General features: G+C 47.6%; 1 protein-coding gene across 3 annotated transcripts in view; it reads left to right on the top strand.

Moving 5' to 3' along the window:
* The window catches only part of LOC144763659 (N-acetyllactosaminide beta-1,3-N-acetylglucosaminyltransferase 2-like), a 136272-nt gene that overhangs the window by 54612 nt on the left and 59434 nt on the right, over positions 1–22226 (top strand). For 2 of the 3 annotated variants that reach the window (XM_078649469.1, XM_078649470.1), the window contains exon 2: positions 15512–15617. The exons of the other annotated variant lie outside the window; for it this stretch is intronic. The gene's annotated coding sequence lies outside the window, so the exon portion shown is untranslated. The remainder of the gene's footprint in view (positions 1–15511; positions 15618–22226) is intronic. 3 annotated transcript variants of the gene reach the window in all.

The following is a 22226-nucleotide window of genomic DNA, read 5'->3' as shown; positions in this document are numbered from 1 at the left end:
GCTCATTGACTGATCTAGCTGCTGTCTTGTCCTTCTCTTAATCAGAAGAGATCGTGTATGTGAGCAGAGACAGATCGAGTTTGCATGGTCAGTTTGTGGGATGATGGTTATTCCATCTACTGTTGATTTCTTCTTAAAGTGTAAAGAGGATCCGCTGCTGGAGGAGGTGATGGGATTTACTAATTCATCTTATATCTCGGGTGACCTTTCGGATTCTAGCTTTGAGGCTTAGTATGAAGGTGTGTCCTAGAATGGGCAGTTGTGTGAGAGTGGTGTAAAGAGACCGAATTCCATGTAGTTTATTCCTTTCTAAAGGTTTTCTCATGCTTCAGCCTCTGCAATTCCAGCCAGGTCTGCTCATGGCGACTTTGGGTTCGAAACAAACATTTGTTTGAGAACAGTGATAACTTGCATGACTTGATGCTGGATAAACCTGCATCAGCCAGTTTATTAGCCCCTTCTTTCAGGATGTTCCACCACTGTCCTTTTGCTGTGTGTGATTTTGTAATGGAGTTGGCACTTTCACAAAAGTTAATCCAACTGATCTCTGAAATGTTGAAGTACAAGCCTGCTCCTGTGGGAGTCCGATCTGAGCTTGAAATCAAATGGTTTTGATGCAGAACATAAAACCACAATCTCAACTGAGAACATGAAGGTGAATATTACTTTTTAGTCAACTCACAGTAGGAGTAAGCACATATTTGAAGAGACTCAAGTTATGAGAGGGGACTCTCCCCCGTAGTTTCTACATAATAGATTAACAGATCTACTTTTTGCATGTCCATGCCCAAAAACCCAATTGTCACTCAGTACGTGGCCACCATTAATTCTTTTGCGTCCTATAATCCCATCTCGATGTCCCTCACCCGTGTGCCAATTTAAAGTAACATTATATCCGTCTCCCTCGATATAAAAACTAGTTATAACCACTTATGTCCTGTATGAGCTCATTGGGGGAGTAGAGCGGAACCAGAGTAAAAATTATTTAGAACCATCATATACTAACACCACTTATTACCTCTTCTATTTGTACCTGTCCCTAAGTGAGTCTTTCTAAGCGCTTTTAAGCATGATTGCACTTTCCACAATCTCCTCTGTCATGGAGAAAGAAAATGCTTTCCACCTGACTGCTTGAGTACCTTATTGGTGTGTAATCTGTTTTCGCCCTTACCTAGGAAGATACTTTCTTCCACCTTCTGTGTAAAAATATAAAACGTGACTTTGTACATTGCCTGAAATGTCACAGGATGATATCGCGCAGCAGTAAGCTCTATCGCATACAATGTATTTTAGTATAGCCTTCCTCTTGGATACAGTCTGCTTTAAAATCCTGGAACATGGAACTATCTTGGCTGCCACATTTAAACCTTCTTCCTCTGGTAAGCGCCTTCCCCTAAGATGAATCATTCCATTAACCAATCATACTATCACTGTGCTGTCCCACGCACACCCTAGTTCCCCCAGTGACACATCTACCAATATGTATGGGGTTTGACCTGCTCTGGAGTAATCAGATCAACACAAGTAACTGATTCATTTCTTTCAGTGCCACCCCAAAGTAGTTATGTTATGTGGCTTATAGAATGCACAGCTGCCCCAGCAAAGGAGCGTCCCAATGCTTATGACATTGAGAGGGAGGGGGGCCACCAAAGAACAAACAGCCTAAAGTGAAGGGAAGAGATGGGTTTTGGTTGCCTTGCGGAATGCCAGATAATTATTTAGGCTACGGATGGACAGTGGAAGAGAGTTCCAAAGCTTGGCCGCCAGTGTGCAAAAGGCACGTCCTCCCGCCCGAGCTCTCCTCACCCTAGAAACCATACCAAGTATTGGCCCATTGAGGGGAGGTTGCGAGGGGAATATAAGACAAGAGCAGTGTGGCCAAGATGGCGGGGGAAGAGGACTTCAAGAACTTAAAAGCGATGCACAGAGATTTGAATTCCACCCGTCTGGCCACTGGCAACCAATGTAGTCGGCGGATGGCAAAAGAGGTGGAACAAGTCCTCGGGAGGCCAAGAAGGGTTCTGGCCGCCGCATTTTAGACTCTCTGTAATCTAAGAATCTCAGACTTTTTAATCAATCAATCAATCAAAGACATTTATAGAGCGCACTACTTACCCGGAGCGTCTCAAGGCGCTGGGGGGGGGGGGGTGCTGCTACTGCTCGAACAGCCAGGTCTTGAGCTTCTTCCTGAAGGAGAGGTGGTCTTGGGTCAGGCGCAGGTCGGACGGGAGGGAGTTCCAGGTCTTGGCGGCCAGGTAGGAGAAGGACCTTCCTCCTGTTGTCGCTCTTCGGATGCGGGGGACGGCGGCGAGGGCGTGGTTGGTCGATCGGAGGTGGCGTTTGGGAGCGTAGAAGTTGAGGCGGTTGTTGAGGTAGCTCGGGCCTTGGTCGTGTAGGGCTTTGTGTGCGTGGGTGAGGAGACGGAAGGTGATTCTTTTGTTGACGGGGAGCCAGTGCAGGTCTCTTAGATGTCCGGAGATGTGGCTGCGTCGGGGGATGTCGAGGATGAGTCTGGCTGAGGCGTTCTGGATCCGCTGGAGTCTCTTCTGTAGCTTGGCTGTGGTTCCGGCGTAGAGGGCGTTGCCGTAGTCCAGTCGGCTGGTAACGAGGGCCTGGGTGACCGTCTTCCTGGTCTCAGTGGGGATCCACCGGAAGATCTTCCGTAGCATGCGCAGGATGTGAAAACAGGACGCGGAGACGGCGTTGACTTGTCTGATCATGGAGAGGGAGGAGTCCAGGATGAAGCCCAGGTTGCGTGCGTGGTCCGTCGGTTTGGGTGCGGTGCCCAGGGTGGGGGGCCACCAGGAGTCGTCCCAGGCGGAGGGCGAGGAGCCCAGGATGAGAACTTCCGTCTTGTCTGAGTTCAGTTTCAGGCGGCTGGTTGTCATCCACTCAGCTACGTCTTTCATCCCTTCGTGAAGGTTGGCTCTGGCGGTGGCGGGGTCGTTGGTGAGGGAGAGAATCAGCTGGGTGTCGTCAGCGTAGGAGATGATGTTGAGGCTGTGTTGGCGTGCGATGGCCGCGAGGGGGCTCATGTAGACGTTGAAGAGGGTGGGGCTCAGCGAGGATCCTTGAGGGACGCCGCAGATGACTCCGGTGTCCTCGGACTTGTACGGTGGTAGACGGACTCTCTGTGTTCTTCCGTCGAGGAAGGAGATGATCCATTCCAGTGCCTTCTCATGGATTCCGACGTTGCTGAGGCGCGGCACTAGGGTGCGGTGGCAGACAGTGTCGAATGCCGCGGAGAGGTCTAGGAGGATGAGGGCCGCTGTTTCTCCGTTGTCCATCAGGGCTCGGATGTCATCGGTGGCAGCGATGAGGGCGGTCTCAGTGCTGTGGTTGGCTCGGAAGCCAGACTGTGAGGGGTCGAGGGATCCATTCGTCTCGAGGAAGGCGGCCAGCTGTTTGTTGACGGTCTTCTCGATGACTTTGGCTGGAAACGGGAGGAGCGAGATGGGGCGGTAATTCTTGAGTTCGGTGGGGTCTGCTGTAGGTTTCTTGAGTAGGGCGCTGAGTTCGGCGTGCTTCCAGCTCTCCGGGAAGGTGGCGGTGTCGAAGGAGGTGTTGATGATGTCCCGCAGGTGGGGTGCGATGACAGCGTCGGCCTTGTTGAAGACGTGGTGAGGGCAGGGGTCGGTTGGAGATCCGAAGTGGATGGAGTTCATCATGCCGACGGTGTCTTCGGTGCTGATCGGAGTCCAAGCGCAGAGGGTGGTGGTGGGGGGCGGTGGTTCGGTCGTGGCGTGCGTCGGTTGAGTGCTGAAGCTGTTGTGTATGTCCGCGATCTTGTTGTGGAAGTAGGAGGCGAGGGAGTTGCAGAGGTTTTGCGAAGGGGTGATGTCGTTGTTTCCGGCGTTGGGGTTGGAGAGCTCTTTCACGATGTTGAAGAGTTCCTTGCAGTTGTGTGCGTTGTTGTCCAGCCGGTCCTTGAATGCAGTTTTCTTGGTGGCGCGGATCAGTTGGTGGTGCTTCCGGGTGGCAAGCTTGAGGGTGGTCATGCTGTCCGGAGTTGGTTCCCTTCTCCAGGCTTTCTCGAGGGCTCGGCAGTTCTTCTTGGAGCTCATGAGTTCGTCGGTGAACCATGGGGCCTTCTTGCTGCCGGGTCTGCTGGGCGGGGTCCTCAGTGGGGCGAGTTTGTCCGCGCAGTTGCTGATCCACTTCGTGAGGTTGTCGGCGGCCTGGCTGGGGTTCGCTGAGCTGGCGGGAGGGTGCTGGCTCAGGGAAGCGGCGAGCTGGTCGGCTGTGATCTTGTTCCAGCTTCTTCGAGCAACCTGTTGCTGGTGGTGGTGGATCGTCTTTCTTTTGAAGGTGAAGTGGACGCAGCTGTGGTCCGTCCAGTGGTGTGGCTGAAGGTGATGTCTCTGCTGGATGAGAAGACGGCGTCGAGTGTGTGTCCAGCGAGGTGGGTGGGGGTGGACACCAGCTGCTTGAGACCGAGGTTGTCGAGCAGGGTGATGGTGTTGCGGGCGTTGTTGTTCTCTAGGTGGAAGTTGATGTCCCCCAGGAGGATGTAGTCGGCGGAGGGGAGGGCATGCTGGCTGATGAAGTCGGCGATGTCCTCGCTGAATTGTGTGCGTGGTCCCGGGGGTCGGTAGATCAGGGTGCCTCTGAGGGTGGTTTTCGGGTCCGTGTGGATCTGGAAGTGCAGGTGTTCGGCGGTTGTCAGGGTGTCGTCGGTGTTGGTCTTGATGCGGATGGTGTCCCTGTAGATGATGGCGAGGCCTCCTCCAGTCTGGTTGTCGCGGTCTCTTCGGGTGATCTTGTAACCCTCTGGGATGGCGATGGCGATGTCGGGCGCTGAGGAGTCGTTCATCCAGGTTTCCGTGAGGAAGGCGACGTCAGGGGCTGTGGTGTCGAGGAGGTTCCAGAGTTCGATGGCGTGTCTGTGGACGGAGCGGGTGTTGAGGAGGATGCACTTGAGGTGGTTGCTGCTGGTGTTCGGCTTGGTGGGTTTTGGTGCAGGACAGGTCCGGATGCAGGGGAACTTGCAGGCGTGGCATCTGAAGGGTCCGTGCGTTCGTCTCGGGGTGGCTCGGTAGCATCCCGGGATACGGCCGGTGTTGAGTTCGTTGAGGGTGGCGGCGTCGTAGGTTCGGCGGGTGGGCTGGTGTCTGCGGGAACCAGGGGTCCTGGCACTGGGCGCGGGACGGGCGCAGACGGGCTTACCTTTGGCGCACCTTCGGCGCTCAATCGGTGCTCCCGCTGCGCGCGTCCGCTGCGCGGTCGCTCCGGGGGCGTCATAAGAAGGGAGCCGGTAGGGAAGGTCTGCGGGGAGGCGGGAGCGGGCCGACCAATCGGCTGGCGGGGGGGCGGGGCCGCGGGCTGGCAGCGGCGGGAAAAATGAAGTCGGGCTTGGTGGGCGGCCCTGCGGCGTCTGGGGCAGCGGCGGGAAAACAGGAGGCAGAGGCTTGGAGGGCGGCCCTGCGGCGTCTGGGGCAGCGGCAGAGAAACCAGGTAGGCAGCGGGCAGTAGGTAGGCAGAGGGGGCGACCAGGCCAAGAGCCCCCAAGTATAGCGAGTTGGCGTAATCCAGTTTCGACAGGATGGCAGCCTGGATGAGGACCTGCCGAGTAGACAGGTCACAATATCCTAGCAATGGTTAAAGCCCTCGGGGAATACCCATACAGGTCCCTGCCACTTTCTTGTTGTGGGCCTGAATGCTGAGAGCGGAGTCCACCAAAACTCCCAGATTCTTTACTATTTGTTTGGGGATGGGGACATGGCCCACGGTAGTGGGCCACCACTTCACCCCACAACTTACCGTCCCGCCCAACTAACAAGATTTCAGTCTTGCTAGTGTTGAGCTGCAAACAATTAGCAGACATCCACTCAGAGATGGCCATAAAATGTCTCCGAAACATGCTGGCATCCTGAGCTGAATTGCCAGAGAGTGCCGCAACCAATTGAGTATCGTCAGCATACGATAGCAGTGTCAGGCCTCTGCTCCTAGCCACAGCTGCTAAAGGTTGAACACACAAATTAAACAGCGTAGGGCTCAACGCTGAGCCCTGTGGCACCCCTTATTGAGTGGTATGAGTCTGTGAGAAAAAGGGGGAGCCGACAACTGAAAGGTCCTCTCAGAGAGGAAGGAAGCAAGCAAACCAGTCAAGGGTCGACCACAAGATCTCCGCCTCCTCCAGCTGTTGCATTAGAATCTGGTGGGAGACTGTATCGAACGCGGCACTGAGGTCTAATAGAATCAGTGCCGACGTACGTCCCTCATCCAATGCAGCCCTCAGATGTTCAATCACTACCAGGAGGGCTGATTCTGTGCTGTGGCTAGGGTGAAAGCCATTCTGGGAGATGTCCAAGATGTTGCTGTCTTCCAAGTAGCCTGTCCGAATGGGACTCCGTAATCTTAGATATCAATGGCAGGAGAGATATGGGACGAAAGTTCTCCAATTTAGTTGTATCCAGGGAAGGCTTTTTTAACAGGGGGGTCACCCTGGCTTGTTTCCATGTCCTCGGAACAACTGCTCTGGACAGGGACAGATTGATCACCTGACACGGAGGGGCCAGAAGCAAGGATAAACAGTTCATTAAATGCTCTGGTGTAAGGGGGTCAGCAGGAGAACCTGATTTCACCTTGCTGCATAGCACACGCAGCTCGTCCTGCGAGCTAGAAGGAAAAGACGCAAGAGTGTAGGTGGTGCAGGGGCTAAGTGCTGAACCTAGAACTGGGGAAGCTGACGAGAAAGAATTGTAGATATTCTCCACCTTTTCCACAAAAAGTGAGGCAAGAGCCTCACATTGCTCATCTGATGTAATGCGAGGTGCAGGGGGTAACACTCCCTGTTTGAGATCTTTAAGTATACCAAAGATACATTTAGCAGGATTTTTACTGCCCTTGATCTCGGCTGCATAGTAGACTGCCCGCTCTGACTGGATAGCCCTGTGGTAGACTTTGGTAGCTGCCTGATAATGCCCCTTGACAATAGTCATAATCGCGTCTCCACACCCGTTCCAACCTTTTGCAGATTTTACGCAAGCTGGCTAACTTGTCACTGTACCATGGACTGGACTTGGTGTTACGACACTTAGACCACCTGGCTGGAATATGCACTTCCAGTGGTTGACAGATCCAGTCCGACAGTGCTTTGTCACCCAAGGCTGGATCATCCGGTATATTAAGTTCATTTGTGGACAGACGGGCATGAAATTGTTCGATCTTTAGTTTATGCCAAGGGCGCCTGTAGGAGGAGTGCTGAGCCACCTTTTGAGAAGGCTCTACCCCAGTGAGAAACATAGATATCATTTAGTGGTCTGACCAGCATATTGGGGCTGGGGTATTATCTGTGAGGGAGCAAAGATTAGAGAAAACTGGATCCAGCAAATGGCTGGCACAGTGAGTGGGACCTTGGACCAGTTGAAACAGCGGACATGCCTCAAAGTCAGCCAGAAAATTACTTCTCTCCGGATCCAAAGGACTATCCAGATGCAAGTTCAGGTCCCCTAGAACAGTGAAATTGGCAGATCTCATTACCAGCGAAGTGACCGATTCTATGAGTGCAGTTCTAAACTCTTTAGAGGGACCTGGGGGGGCAATGGATCAGTAGTCCAGACAGGGTAAAGCCTGCTTTAAAGGAAATCCCGAAGCATGCGCACTCCCAGCCAACCATAGCCATTTTGGTGAATGTACAGGTATAACTAGATTTCAAAATTACTGCAATACCCCCCCCCCCCCCCCCCACCCCTGGAGTCTCTGTTAGGAGTCATGATATTGAAGCCATGGGAGAGTGCCAGACCGGCTCAGCCTCCGTATCGGCTGACAACCAGGTTTCTGTTAAAAAAAAAAAAGAGCACCAGGAACTTCATCCTGCAACAGCTCATAGACGTCGAGAAAGTGCTTCACTAGGGAGCGGCAATTCAGGCTACAAATCTTAATATTGTGCACCACCCAGGGGGATTCCATACAATGCAGGGTAACAGCCCCAGAATCAAAACTGCAGTGTAGACCGCAAAAAGATCCTTGAATCTGCGTGCTACTCCCACAGTTGATATCTATCTTTTTCTGCAACTTCACTATAGACCGGGCAGCACTGAAGTTCATCAACTTCTTCAAACTGCTCAACTCATGTTCACTCTAGAGCAGGGATCTTCAAACCGGGGAGGGGGGTAGGGGGGCGGGGGGGCAGACCCCCAGGGCGGCCTCGAGGGATCCCAGGGGTGGCGCCAGGCTCTGGCCAAAACGAGCACTATGGTTATAACAGTGCTTTGTGTTAAGCAGAAACAAATGAGCAGCAGTAAGCCGCTCTGTAATGGCCATCACTAACATCTTCTGTCACTTATATCCTAGCTTGTGTCAAAAGGGAAGGGACTCCGAGCATTCTTCAAAAACCCCACCCCTATTCTAATAATCACACTGTGGATACTTTTACACATTAGTAAGGCCTTACTGACCAGAATAGTATGTTTGGCAATCATGTATTGTATGACTTTTATTTAAAACGGTAAGAGAACTTAACTGCAATGATTAAGTCTAGATATATTTAAACATTGCTAATTTAATTGTGAACCATTCTGAGGAGAGACCACTGATTATTTTTTTCCCCTTTCCTACTGGGGGTGAGTGGCATTAAACCCCTTGAAGCTCACTGCTCGAGAGTGACTTGGACGCTTCAATCTGCCTGGCATTTTCCGGGTCCAACGCCCCTGCTCCGCCAGCCTTTCAGATGCCAGCAGTCTTTACCACCATGCCTGCATGGAGAGCTCTGGTGGACTCTTCACCCTTTGTGCATCCTTGGTCATCTTGTGGGTCACCTCCAGGAACCTGTGTCTGAACGAGACCCTCGGGGTGCCAGACATGCCTGAAGGCCCCTCATTGTCTGAATGCATGCAGGTGAATAGTCTCTGCAGGGCAACTGGGCGAGGCGGTGGCATTCAGTAGCCTGGCTTCACCCGCTGTGGACACTCCTCTTCTTTTCTGTCTTGTGTTCATCCAGGATAAATGCGTTTTGTCGACGGCAGCAGCAAGTGCTTGTCAGCCAGATGGGCGGTGATGCCCGGGATCGATCAACACACATTAGAAAGTATGACTAACCAATGTTCGGTAGGCGACGTGCACTTGTATGTTAGCGATGTCACGATTCCGATATTCATTTTGACGATCACTATCGTCATTCACTGAGACGGAAGCACTGTCTACCCATCTTAACCGACAACGAATCTGTTATATTACTTCTTGTATTTATTTTGAGTATCGTATGCCAATCTCCCGTCTAGACTTGTTCGGTTACCCAATACTATTGACCATAGGATGTTTACTTACTTTACTGTCTGTTTCCGCTGACTTTTTATTCATTTAATAATTGGCGGGGACTCGGACTGCACGCCACTCATGTTTTTATCGAGTGTTAGTCGCTGGCGTTGTTTATTTGGCATTCAGGCTTTAAAAGGAAAAGTAATGTGCAGACGGTGAGCGTGGGCGTCGTGTCTGGGAAGGTTTCTTTGTAGCTTGCGAAACCGCCACTAAAAGCATCTCTCCTGGCAGCCTTGCGGCCCTCTTCATTTGAGTGGACATGGCCAGCACTTGGAGATCCTTCAGTGCTGTCTTATCTGCCTTTTCCTGAACTCAAACACCGAATCCTTGCCATGGTTACAATTACTGACATCTCGACCCCCACTTCCTCTTACAGTCTCCTCGCCCACAGATGTATCGCAGCCCCTTCCGTAATACACTGAAGTGCTTTTCTAAATGTCCTCTAAAGCACTTACCGGTCTTCTCTGATCAGGGCCGGACTGGCCGTAGCAGGCACCAGGCGTTTCACCAGTGGGCCGCCAGGGTCGGGGCCGGTTTTGGACCACTGGAGCCTGTTTTGTGTTGCTGGGGGCCTGTTTTGCTGCATAGTTGCAATATCGCCCCCTGTAACGAAAGCGGCAGTGGTGAGACAGGAGTGGTGCCTCCTACTAGCACGTGGTATCCAGAGAAAAGGATATATTGCACCTTCGAATAGGATTAACCCCAGAATATTATCCAGACGTGAAGGGGAAGTAAAGAAGAGAGGTAAGAGGTTAGACAGCAGAGAGACTTTTTGTTTTGTTTTAAACATTTCTTCAGGTAACAATTATTCAAAGATGCCAGTACCAATTTTTATTTTCTAAGAATCATATATTCTTGTGGTGTGCATTAAAACAAAAAAATGGTTTATGTACCTGATGTAAATACACCCATCTTCTCTGAAGCACCCATGCAGATCAGTTAACACATGCAATTGTTTATTTTTAGTAATAAATGTTTTATTGCAAGTATATGGACGCCCCGTTTAGCCAGCATGTTTTTTTTCCTTTTTGATTCTGCAGCATAAGTTTACAACAAAAATCTGTATTTATCACACTAGTTTGCCAAAGCCAGACGTATTGGCTTGCCAATGCTTGTTTACTTTCTAGTTTATAGCTAAGTGGCACGCGTGTTCCATGCTAAAAAAACTTCCTATTGTAGGTATCCTACTGTGTCTGCACATGATAGCGGCACTTTCCACAGTTTTGGTGGGACACGGCACATGTTCTTGATCTTTTTCCAGCAGAGTCCATGGTGGTACTTTTAGGGGCCCTAGCTCTCAGGTATAGCTAAAGGATACTTTGAAGTCAGACAAAATTTGGACATTTTACTGTGGCTTTAAGAGTATTAACAAAATGATTCAGAGTGCCTGCACTTCTATTTTTCCATTTTAAGCACTGGTAGAAGAAGTAGTAGCTGATTGCATTCATGAGTGTGGGACAAACTGAACAACATCAACGGGGCTAGTAGCACGGAGGTTGTGTTGTCTAGTGTATTATAAATTGGCACATGCCTGAGGATATGGAAATCACTTTCGTGCAACATTGGACTCAGAAAAAATACCAAGTAAAGGTAGTGAGCATTGTACATAACCTATAACTAGCAATCTCAGTAAACAGGCTCTGTAATATTTTACTAATGCATTCCTCTAAAAACATCCATCCATCCATCCATCCATCCATTCATTCATTCATTCATCCATCCATTGATTTATTGTATTCAACAGATTTGCGCCGAACGTTCCCAGCCTTCATATGATGAGGTGAACGATTTACCATTTGTTCAAATAAGCAATGCATCAATGTGTGTATTTGTAAGTGTTGGGTTTGATGGAGCGGGTTGCGGCTATGCTCCGGCTAGGAGGAAGGGAAAAACTCTGGAGACCAAGCAGGTGTCAAGAATGGGGATAGACTCTATATCAACAAATAAATGAGTGGCAAAAACCCCTCCCACTGTCCCTTCAAAAAGCCACAATAGAGACAAAGGACAGTAACCTGTGCAAATTAAATATGAGCTATTAACAGTTCTGTGACTTTCTTCACTTTCTAAGAGCTCATTGCAAGGCAGGAACTACTTACTCTTGGGTAGAAAAATCAATTGTGCACCTCGGGTACGCTTTGCACAATGCACTCACAAGCTGATCACTTAAGTGCAATATTGTGCTCCAAGTCCAGGAAGTCTGTATGCAAGTTACCATGAATCTTGACCGATAATCATTGGTGCCAGCACAAATGGTGTTTTTCATGGCTCGGTCATCCTTCAAACTTTTCATCCACACGTTCATATAGCACCACTCTCACCTACTGAATGAGTACACTCGCTTGAATGAAGGGGGCCCCAGCAGGTTAGAGTACGCAAGACCGAGTTGGAACACCGAACCGCTTACAAGTTATTGATCAACAAGTCTCAAAGTTCATTGCACTGGCGAATCCCCAGCAATGATGGCCTCGCCTATACTGTCGGCTGCAGGAATATGTTTGACACCCAGTTCTTGGAAAAGGCACATACTCTACATCCGACAAACCAGGATCTTTTAAAGCTCCTGACAGCTAGCAGCTTGCCGCCCTGTGGAATGTAGATGCAAAAATATTTGCTTAACTGCTGATAGAAAATCTTATTGGTTGGGCAGATTAAAAAAATATCCTCCTGGTCTTTCAACTTGGATCCAGGAAAAGATCATCTCTAGAGAAGATCTTGGCATTGCCGTTGTCAAAGTGTCAAAAGGGGAAGCTATGAACATGTTTATATGCTATGTAGATTACTCTGCTGCCTTTGGCATAAGTGACAGACTTTGGTAATGACGCCTACGTAAAAGGGACTGAAGCCCACCTTGGTGGATCGTTTAACAGAACTACACAAAGGAGCTTAAGTGTGTGGAGCAGTGGCCAGGGCGGCTGACTCCGGAGCACAGGTCTCCCAAGTTCGATCCCCGGCGGCAGCTGAGCCCAGCACCATGTGACTCTGGGCAATAGCTCATTTAATCTTCCCGACGGCCCCCAGCGCCTTGAGACACTTAAGGGGGTGTTTAGATCACGCTTTACAAATACCGGGTTAGAACCAATTACGCGGATGGGGTTAATTTGTCAAGACGTTCACTTTTACTGGTCTTAACCAAGGGCATGTGCCAGCCTAAATGTTATCCTGTATACATACCGCAGATATAATGGCTGAGCTCTTACTTGATGATAGTTATCCACCAGAAGCACTGACTTTGTCAATTATGTATCTAATATATGCATACAGCATTATACCAGTGGAACAAAGCACTGCTGGGTTCCAAAGAATATTGACTGCACTCCACTCATGCTATAAAAACTACTGTTTGAAGGTGAATATTGACAGAGATTCGATGATATATTTTAAGGAAATCTACTTGGTGTCTTCTGAATCAGCATTGGTAGATGGATTAGATATTCTTTAGCAAACATTTGGCAGTTCTGCAATGAGTGAACTATTACATTTGAAGTGGGGTTAAGTAACCCAATGATTGCTAGTCAAAAATACACATCCCCAGCAGTATCTAAAAGGAAACGTGCGGATGCAATTTGAATCGCTTTTTCTTTTTGATTTCTAACTTCGTAATGTGTAAATTGGAGGAAGAAATGCAACAAATAAAGTGTGTGCTATGAGCCAAATAAGATGTCGTATAACATTTACTCAGCTGTCCAGGTTTGCCAGGTGTTAGAAAAAGTCTTAAGTCTGAATTTATATGTAGTGAAATTTGCACAACTGGGACAGCCCTGCATACTTTTTTTGTTTTCAAGACCGCTCAAATGGACTCTTCTGGCCAGTGGGTGCTGCTACAGGATGGGGGTGGCGGGGAGAGGGGAGAGAGAGGTGGGGTAAAAAAAAAAAAACCCTGCCTCTGATTGACCCGCCTCTCCTCAGTCCTAAACCCCAGGAAGCACACTGGCCCCCAGACTCCCTTAGCAAATCATGACGCTGCCGTCATAGCAGTGTCGTGATTGGTGTGAGCGACCTGGTTTAGCACTCGGACAGGACCGAGAACATGCAAAGTGTGCATGACTGGTGGCCGGCCCAAGACGGCTGACCAAATCATCAAGTGCACTTAAATGCACCAACCACTTCTCCCCCTGCCCAGGCTGCCCCAAAACTGGCTCAGTATGGAAAAATAAAATAATACAATTTTATTTTTCCTTATTTGCACTGCTCCAAGAGACGTGGGGTGCTGCTCTTCTGCTGCTTCTGGCATGTTTTCAAATATATTATTAGATTGATGTCAAATTGCTTAGCAGCATCTGATGTTTATGAGGATTCGGTTAACTCTAAAGTATATCTGCGCTGTATGAAAATAAAATGTAACTTTGGCAAGTAACATAATACATTCTGTTTTTGTAGCAGTAAACTAGCACGCAGAAAGTTTAAATATGTGTAAAATATTTTGAAACTACTTTTCAGGGAGAATATTTTTTCTTTTAAATGAAATCATTTTCACCTGCATAAAAATGTATGGCAGTACAATTTGTTGAATATTCGCAGTGGTGTATCGGTGACTCAGTGTTTTTATTCTCTAGTATCAGGTCTTCAAGATCTGAGTTTAGAAAATGTTACTGTCTGCTGGTTTATAAAACACTATTTTAAAAGCAATTACAAACCAACATTGACAAATCCAATCTGTTTGCTTTTAACTCCCAAACTGGACCTTTTGGCTTTGCAAATGCTTTTTCATATGCTATTCCCTTAAGAGGGGGGGAGGGTAGTAATGGAGGCAGAGGCAGAGCAAATCAATGCTCTTGAGCGATGGGGCAGCAGCAGTGGATGGGGATAAAAATGACAAAAAACCCGATTCTGGGCCGGGGTGTGGGACTGCCTGTCAGAGGTGTTGGGGTGGGACGTTCCCCGTACCCCTAGGCTGGGTCTCCTCCATATTCTGGAAAATGTTGGGGGCAATACCTACAAACGACACCTGCTACTGTTGGGGCTGGTGGTGGCCAAACGTGATCTGGCCCAAGCATGGAAGAGCGAACGTGCCCCCCCCTTGAGTGCGTGGAAGGCGGGATTGGACTTTTTAATGGGTCTAGAATTACCGGTATTTGAGGCCAGGGGTTGCCCCCGGAAACACTACAAGATCTGGAAGCGGTGGGCTGACTACAGGGGTCTGGACCTCGATTCCCCCAGCTGATATGGATGATGTACTGGCCCTTGATGTGGATCCCGGGCCCTAGGCTGTTAGCCGACTCTGACTTTGATTTCCGTCTCATGTTGCTGACCTGTGATCACGTGCACTGGGTTAGGGTGGGATAAGGGGTGGGTAGATGGGGGGGCGTTGGGGGGGTGTTGTTGGGGTGGGGTGAGTCGGGAGGGAATTGGGGTGTGCTTTTCGTATAACTCTGAGTTCATTGCCATGCCCTTATCTGTCTGTGTTGTTGGCAGTCTCCTCCTGACTGTGGAGGGCTGTCCTGAACCTTGATGGAACTCTTAATAAAAACGGTTTTGAAAAAAAAAATGACAAAAAAAGCCAGTGGTGGTGCACTGGAATAGCTGTGCGGTAAGGAAACAAGCAACACGGGGAGCGGGGACAATGTGTGAGAAGGGAAATAACACACGAGTAAGGGTAGAAGAAAACACATGCACCCCGTGGAGAGGTAAAACAAAAAGAAAGTAGTTCCCGAAATGCAAGCAGAGGTAGGATACACTTAATCCATTCAGGGATCAGTAACGTAGAAATGCTCCAGAGGAAAGACAAACAAAGAAAAGGGAAGAAAACTATTGAATAAAAAAAACGGGGAAATTATATAGTTAAGGAAGCCATCCAATCAAGAGTAAGGGGCTGACCTAGAGTAAGTTTTAAGTGTATATTTTAATGCATTTGAGACAACAGACCGCATAGGCGAGACCTAGGAAGAACCATGCTTGTTCTTGCTTTACAAAATAGGTGCGGTTGTCAATGGCTCTGTATAAGGAATGGTTTTATTAACCTAGACAATGAATACATTCAGCACTGGTGATCAGTGAGGGTTGCCGCTGGCGTTACCGGACGTAGCACTTTTTAAATGTAGACTGAGTGAGGGAAGTTGAGTTTTGTTAAAAGCTGGGTGAAGGAACTAGCGGTTGTCGATTCACAAGTGAAACAGTTTTGAAGGTCTCCTTATGGTTTTTTTAATGAGTACTATTTTACTTGATTTTTTTTACCTTGATATAGATTAATTTTACACTTTCTGTGGATGTTCCAGACGTGTTTCCTGACGTTTCTTCTCTTTTGTATGCTCTTTAGGTCTGACCTCCTACTAGACCTTGGGGAACTGTATACTCATTCGTCAGTAAAGGTTGAGAACCTTCAGAATCCTGGCTCTTTGGTGGCAGTGTAGCCTGATGCAGCGGTGAGTCCAAATACAGTTGTACTTATAATTTTGATGAAGTGAGACCCTCGCTGGTTCAGGCCGTGGAGCCACTTTATGTGCAAAATTATTTAGTTGACAAAATAGTGAACCTTTGAGTTCATATCACTTGTTTTTCAGTTTAAAAAAAAAGTTAATCTTTATTTTTAAGGATCATGGGTCCAGGAAAAAGTACGAGTGGCTGCACTTTTGCACATCACTGACTCAAATTAGGAACAAAGTGCTAATACCTAATGTTACTACTGTCACACTGTATATTAATTTTCCCCCTCCTGTCCTGTTGGTTGCACCTTGGCAGCCTCCTAGTTCTGCCATGCCCTAAATCTGCTTGCATAGGGCTCAGTTACATTTTCGCAGTGTGTAAATAATATTGTCATACAATCTAATTTCTCTCGACTTCTGTCGGTGGCTGAAGAAAATCTGAAGAGGAATCTGTGCTGAATAGTACATTTGTTTTTCCCAAATATTCCAATCACATTTATTAAATTATGGAGCCATTTTAGCGTACCACGTGATGGAACAGAGAAGGTCTGTCTAGGAGTTATCACACAACATGGTTGAAGGCAGGCGTGTTACCGAATAAGGAATAGGACCTAGTAGGATCAACCACCATTTGTTTTGCAGTGCTGATCTTTGCTTTTTCTCAGTGCCTTACGTTAAAGTGTCCAGCAGTTGTCTTTTATTCCGGCCTACTGGGCCATAGTTGTCAATGGTTCAACGGGTGACAAGGTATCGCGGCCCAAAGCTGTGAAGGGACCTTCTCCATTTTAATTATGGATGTTTTTTGGTCTTGTGTACCATCCAACACAAGCCATTTCCCTCATTTGATGTGCCCTCCCCCCGCAAATGCACCCCCTGCCTTCATTAAAGCTCAACTATGGCTGCCCTCACGCCTACCTGGCTTTTCCTTTTTTCTTTTTGACCCCAGGCCTCAAGTGCCTTTGTTGCTCTCCCTTCCCACTCGCAGTTGATTCCATCCACCCGCTCCTTTCACCGCCTTGCTGGTGCTCACCAAACCTTCACAGTTCTTTACATTTTCTTTTTAAAAAAAGCTTTTTTTGTGGGCCCTACTGCAGCCATTTGCTGCTATACTGCTCCCCCTGTCAAAATGTGCTTTTGCACTAGAAAAAATTATTTTCTTTTTTAATTTACCAATCGGAGTCGTGTTAGCCATCTTGGATTGGTAAAAAGCAAAAGCAAAGTAGCACATGCCTAAGCAATTTTGTTTTTTTGCCAATGCTACATAGCATCAGCAAAAAGCATTCCCATAGCCAGTAGGTCCAAAGGAGAGACTTCTTTGCTTTACAAATGCTTGTTTGGACAGTACTGTCTTCTACAGATAATCTTCATGGTTACTTACATTTGCAATCGCAGCCTCAAATGCCCACGTATAACCAACATATGCCAAGACATTACTTCAAATGCTCAGACACTGTATTCATAAACCTGGGTGCTTCCTCAAATGCCGTGGTACTGCCTCGGTGCACAGGCACAACCATTAATGCTCTGGTGCAGCAAAATTGTAATTGTATTTATATATAGTGCTTACTACCCCATACACAGGTTGGAGTGTAGTGTTATCAGGTTAGAAACTGCGTCTAGAAATGTGTCTGGGAATGTTAAATTGTTAGGTGGAGGTTTGTATAGGAGAAGAAAATTACAGGAGGAAGTTGGTGTAGGGTTTCATCTGGTGAAGAGGGTCTCGCAACCTGGTATGGAATCGTAACCAGCTTTATTGAGATTAATTGTTTGCTTCAATATAACAGCTAGTCCACCTCATTTGCCTATACTATTTTGTGTGATAGTTTAATAGAATAGAGGAATGGCTTCATCCAACACCGGAGCCATGTCATCTGCCAACCATGTTTCAGCTATGAAGAGTAAGTCAGGTTGTGTGTCAATGAGTAATTTGTAGATGTGATGCTTGTTTTTAGAGAGATTGAGTAAGTATTACTAGGCAGTTTAGAGACTGAGTTTTGGCGGTGGTGTGACTTTATTTTGTAGAAGACTGAGCAGTATGTTTGGAACTTGTAGCAGGTGTGTCATTAGTGCTGGTATTAGTTGCACGAGGGTAGCAATAGTATTGCTCTTCTATATCGTATTCTTCGTCCAGAAGGCTTACAAGGCATTTTGATGAGTGTGTGTGTGTAGGTGGTGAAGATGGTGGTTGAGAGTGAGTTGCGGAGCTGTGTTTTTGTAGAGCATTCTTTCATCACAAAAAAATGTGGGGGGGTTTCGAGGAGATTTAGGAACCTGCCAGGGTTAGCTCCCCGACCTCCAAATATGCCACAATCAAAAAAAACCCTTGTCCAAAAGCTAACCAACAACTGCCAAAACAAAGACCTAGCCACAAAGGGACACCCCTCCAAAAGGAAGAATTCCCCATCAAAAGCTGCACGCTCCACCACGGGACTCTCCTTGCGATGCCCAGCCATGGCATGGGCTACAAAATATACCAGATGCAGCTTCATAGCGCACACATTGTCTCAAATTCTTCTGTAGCGTCACATCCTGGTTGCAGCCTCCTGCTATGATATAGCTTTAGTGCAGCCACACGAAGCTCTTGACATAGCACCTCATCCTTCCCCATCCTTCCCCTCTTCTGCCTGAGGAGGTATGTGCTGCGGGCGCAGTATTGACAGAGAAAGCGAGGCCTGTGGTCATGGAGAGCTATGCATAGGTGGTGTGCCAATGCACACCTTCTCATGAGACCGCACATGGTGCCATGGCCACACCAGCAAAGGACGAGTCTCTCTCAAACTTTGACCTTTCTCTAACTTTTCAGAAAAAGTAGCTGCTTTGGGGGTGATGGACCTTTAGCCCTTGAACCGCCTCCGATGTCCTTCTGAGCAGCTAAACTGAGCAGGGACGTGTTGGAATTAAAGAAAGTAACCTTGTGGTTTGAGAGCTCAGTGTAGATTTTTGCTTCTTGGGCTTCCCCGCCACTAAAGAGTCAGAGGGTCTGATGAAGCGCCCTGGGGTAATGAGGATCGAGGCAGGGGTAGTGACTGTTGCAGCCCTGGCACTGAATAAGTGAGTGGCGAGTGTGGATTAGTGGCAACTACACCCAGCGAGCTTACCTAGCATTACATAAAGTATGTGCAGGACAACGCGATAACTGTTCCTTGCTAAAGGAACCGCTTCTGCTAGAGAGGGGCAACCGTACAGCTGTGCATTTTAACATGTACTAGGAAATAACTTGAGTTGGGAAAATCAGTGCCTTGTGCTGCAGTGAGGCAGTTCTGTTCTCTTAGGTAACAGTCCCTACTTGTTCTAGGATGGTTAGCCAATCCCCCTCCTCGCTACCCTTCATCTGGTTCTCTCAGCTAGGGATAGACAATCAGAGATTGTGCTAGCCTTCAAAATAAACTCGCCTGATGGCAGACTAGACAGTTCCGAATCAGCAGGTGCTGAAGATTGATACAGGGTTGAGCCAGACAATATCCGGCCATCCGTTTCAGCTGCCAGGTAGGCTATTGTAACGTGAAAAAAATCATGATACCATTCAGGTACATAGCAACAGGATGAAAGGAACTTTGGCACTGGGCCGTAAATGTTGCTGCAACTTCTTCCACTCTGCAGGTTCGACTTGGAGTGCACAGTCCTCACCACATTCTAAACATGACAGCCAATCACTTAGCGAGGCAGGCCTACCCGAGTGAGCTCCTATCCCATCTAGAATCCCTATGTGATGCCAATATTCCACCTGGTAATGGAAACCTATCAGAGTTGAGCACACTTTTCCTCTTTTGCGTATTTACAATTACCTGTTAGTGGCCTCCGCTGATCAGGGATTACCTGCTGAAGATCTCTAGACCAATGCTGTAGCACAACCTGTCAGACGCTTTGACATGAGTTGGGGTGCTCTCCCAGTTTACTACTACTCCTCCCTGGTAATGAACCATTACTCCATTGCAGCTTTCTTCCTGAATTCCATTCACCCACCACTGCCCATCTCTGTGCCACCTCTACCTCCTTGAAACTGTAGGGGCAGCTGAGAGCATTCCTTTATCCCTGTGACAATTGATCCCAGGATCTGCCACATCTGAGCTCCTTCACCCTCCTCGGAAATAAGGGGCTGGATGAGGCAATTTTGATTGTACACGGATGCTCTGTAGTAGCATTTTAGCATGTCCCTTCATGACTCTTGGACTGTTTTAGTTTGAGGATTGGGTGTTCATACCTAACACTGCTACACCTGTAATGGAGACTGGGAAACTAAAACTCTCCTCAACCAGAGCCCCTAAAACGCATTCCAGTGCAACACCACTAAGGGACCTGTAGACTGCACTAGTTGTGCTTAGCTGGCTGGAAAGAGTAGAGTGCTGGGTCTGGGAGGTGCTGACTACCCAGCCTCTCTCTCTGACTGAAGAAGTTGCATGAGGGCCCTGGCTGTGAGCTGGTCCTCCCCCAACAACCTGATAGATCTGACCTGGGCCATCTGTTGATTTTAATTTCATCACTCTAGTGGTAGTTGTGGTTTCCCTCCATGGTATAACTGCTGATGCTGAATTCGGGCTGTCCTATCTGGAGGAACATCTGGCTCCCTTGCATCTCCAAGACCCTAATTTTCCTACTTTTCTACTTTCCGGCTTCGGTTAATTGTCCAAACTGAAGCTGATGCACATTGGAGCCTATTGGCTGATATGCCTTCTGTGTATGCTTTCCCCCCTATCTCTGTGGAATTATTTATGCATCTGTGGTGTTTGCGGCATCATCCGTTTACAGTGAAATCCTGAATCAAAGCATTATCTTCTTGCAGTCAACGTCACAAGGCTTACATTATTTTAGATAGCGATGTAGGTTTTTTTCTCACACATTTGCAAAGTGACAATCTTCTCAAGCGTTTCAAAATCAATTTGTCTAAGAAGAATCCCATTTCATGCCTACTTGAGCACTCGTAGTAAGCAAAAATATGGAAAGCATGATATCATGAGATTAAGCCACCAAGGTTTCCCTATTGCCCACTGTGGGCATCTAATGCTGTACCCCCAGAAAAGGTACAAGAAACGAAAACTTTAAGACATTGAGTTCTCTATATATTGAATTCTTGCTTAGAGCTGCCTTGCATTAGAGTGAACCTAAAGAGGTCAGATATGGCACACCTGTATGATGATAGTTAACATGGGCAAACAAAATGGCATTGGCAAGCGCTGTAATGTTAAGAATACTTGCGAGCAATCTCTCCGTTGTTACCTTTGGCAGTTATTGTGGTTGCTGGGCATCACGTGTTGCTAGAATGCTTGGGGAAAGGTAGAGAAGCATAATTTTTGGATTGTAACAATGGGCAGTGATTCATACATCCTTGCTAACTTCCAAATACCACATAAAAGTCTACCATGTGTATATTGAATCAGGAGTGCACAGGTTTAGTCAAATAGACCAGGGGTACTCGTCTGCTTTTCCTTGTTCGTAGGCCTGCAGCATCCTCGTCAACCTTGTACCTTCATGGGTCTTTCCATTCTTCAGTGTTAGTTTCGGGACCTGCTAGTGGCAATGCTTACGTCATCCTTGAGAGAGATGGTTCCATCCCGAAATTGTTAGATGCCCCATGTTTTTCTGGCAGGCCGAGATTGGATATTTTCAGCTCATGCTCAGCATCAACTCCTTTATTTATGGACTTGGATGTAAAATGTCCCCGGTTTCTTGCTTTCTGTAATTACTATGAACCTAATGAAGATCACCCACTTTAATTTATTTCTGTAGCGGTTTTTCAATCCCCTTTAAAAAAAAAAAATTAAATCCAGCCATTGAGGCTTAAACATGTCTATCCTCAATATCTCTGTATGTAGGATTGCATAATTTTTGGATCAGCAGGGCCTGTTCTGTTTGTTTATTCAGTTGTGGGTTATATTACATGGTGGTTTGTTTGTTTAGATGAGGATTCCTACAAATTGCAAATATTCTCTTTTTAAATGTACTCTATTCACCGATGCCTGTGCTTCTAGGCTGTGTATACTTATGAGACATGTACTGTAGTTCAGTTCACGGCAGCTGTTCGGCAACACCTTCAGGAAGCTCCTTTCAGAGGTAGAGCTAGATAATCCAGCTAGAATTGGTCCAATCTGTCAGGTTCGACTGGACGGACCCGTGCCGTTTGCCGCTTTAATTGCCCCGAGACCACGTTTGGCGCTGCCTGACCCCGATAGAGGCAGGAGACATAATTGAACCTACCCCTTTGGAATACTGTCGTAGACCTTACGATTAGACGTCACCTTTGGGCGTTTTCAGTCCCTCGTTTTTGAGATACGGAGAGTTTGAAGTGAAATTTATTTCCTCCCAGTCCCCTGTGGGATCGGTTGTCCCCCTACATCCTTGCTGGAATTTCCGTGTGCGGAAGTACCTATGTCCTGATGAAGCCTTAAAGACATCTGGCTGAAACGCGACCGCGACTGCGTCGACACCTTGTTCTTAAGGAGTCCCCACAAACTTGTAACCTATTTCAAACTTTATTCTTTTGCGCCCTATACAATAATTGTACAGAGAAGTGATAGCTCTGGCGCACTTTATTGGGACTTCCTTCCTTTGGGATGTATATCACTCGGAGTTAGGAGTGAATACTACGTGAAGTTTGGTACATTTTCGTAGGGT

Source organism: Lissotriton helveticus, chromosome 6 (assembly GCF_964261635.1).
Source record: "Lissotriton helveticus chromosome 6, aLisHel1.1, whole genome shotgun sequence".
In the NCBI taxonomy this organism is placed as follows: Eukaryota; Metazoa; Chordata; class Amphibia; order Caudata; family Salamandridae; genus Lissotriton; species Lissotriton helveticus.
The sequence above is the reverse complement of the archived record's forward strand: the minus strand, read 5'-3'. Positions and strand labels throughout refer to the sequence as shown.